This window comes from Arachis stenosperma, chromosome 7, assembly GCF_014773155.1.
Source record: "Arachis stenosperma cultivar V10309 chromosome 7, arast.V10309.gnm1.PFL2, whole genome shotgun sequence".
In the NCBI taxonomy this organism is placed as follows: Eukaryota; Viridiplantae; Streptophyta; class Magnoliopsida; order Fabales; family Fabaceae; genus Arachis; species Arachis stenosperma.
Window position 1 is genome coordinate 76,264,133 of NC_080383.1, and position 1,388 is coordinate 76,265,520.

Sequence of the window (1,388 nt, forward strand, 5' to 3'; positions counted from 1 at the left end):
GAAGAAGAACACATGGCAGCCGAAAACAACAACAATGCCAACAATGCAAGGAAGGTGCTGGGTGACTTTACTGCACCTACTCCCAACTTCTATGGGAGAAGCATCTCTATCCCTGCCATTGGAGCAAACAACTTTGAGCTTAAGCCTCAATTAGTTTCTCTAATGCAACAGAATTGCAAGTTCCATGGACTTCCAATGGAAGATCCTCATCAGTTCTTAGCTGAATTCTTGCAAATCTGTGACACAGTCAAGACTAATGGGGTTGACCCTGAGGTCTATAGACTGATGCTATTCCCTTTTGCTGTAAGAGACAGAGCTAGAATATGGTTGGACTCTCAACCTAAAGAAAGCCTGGACTCTTGGGAAAAGCTAGTCAATGCCTTCTTGGCAAAGTTCTTTCCACCTCAAAAATTGAGTAAGCTTAGAGTGGAAGTCCAAACCTTCAGACAGAAGGATGGAGAATCCCTCTATGAAGCTTGGGAAAGATACAAACAATTAATCAGAAAGTGTCCCTCAGACATGCTTTCTGAATGGAGCATCATAGGTATTTTCTATGATGGTCTCTCTGGACTATCCAAGATGTCTTTGGATAGCTCTGCTGGAGGATCTCTTCATCTGAAGAAGATGCCTACAGAGGCTCAAGAGCTAATTGAAATGGTTGCAAATAACCAATTCATGTACACTTCTGAAAGAAATCCTGTAAACAATGGGACTAGTCAGAAGAAAGGAGTTCTTGAGATTGACACTCTGAATGCCATATTGGCTCAGAACAAGATATTGACTCAACAAGTCAATTTGATTTCTCAAAGTCTGTCTGGAATGCAAAATGCACCAAACAGTACTAAGGATGCTTCATCTGAGGAAGAAGCTTATGATCCTGAGAACCCTTCAATGGAAGAGATGAATTACCTAGGAGAACCCTATGGAAACACCTATAATTCTTCATGGAGAAATCACCCAAATTTCTCATGGAAGAATCAAGAGAGACCTCAACAAGGTTTCAATAATAATGGTGGAAGAAACAGGTTTAGCAATGGCAAGCCTTTTCCATCATCTTCTCAGCAACAGACAGAGAGTTCTAAGCAGAATACTTCTGACTTAGCAACAATGGTCTCTGATCTAATAAAGACCACTCAAAGTTTCATGAATGAAACAAGGTCCTCCATCAGAAATTTGGAAGGACAAGTAGGATAGCTGAGCAAGAAAGTTACTGAACTCCCTCCTAGCACTCTTCCAAGTAATACAGAAGAAAATCCAAAAGGAGAGTGCAAAGCCAAAACCATGGCCGAATTTGGAGAGGAAAGAGAGGAAGAAGACGCCACTGAGAAAGACCCCAGTGGGCGTGCACCACTCTCCTCTGAGTTCCTCACTGAGGAACCTTGGGAATC

The 1,388-nt window shown here is 42.1% G+C and overlaps 1 non-coding gene across 1 annotated transcript; it reads right to left on the minus strand.

The window, feature by feature from the left end:
* Positions 1-417: 417 nt before the first annotated feature.
* On the minus strand, positions 418-525 carry LOC130942678 (small nucleolar RNA R71). The gene has a single exon (XR_009071241.1). It is a non-coding gene; the product is annotated as a small nucleolar RNA R71 (small nucleolar RNA).
* Between the last annotated feature and the right edge of the window lie 863 nt (positions 526-1,388).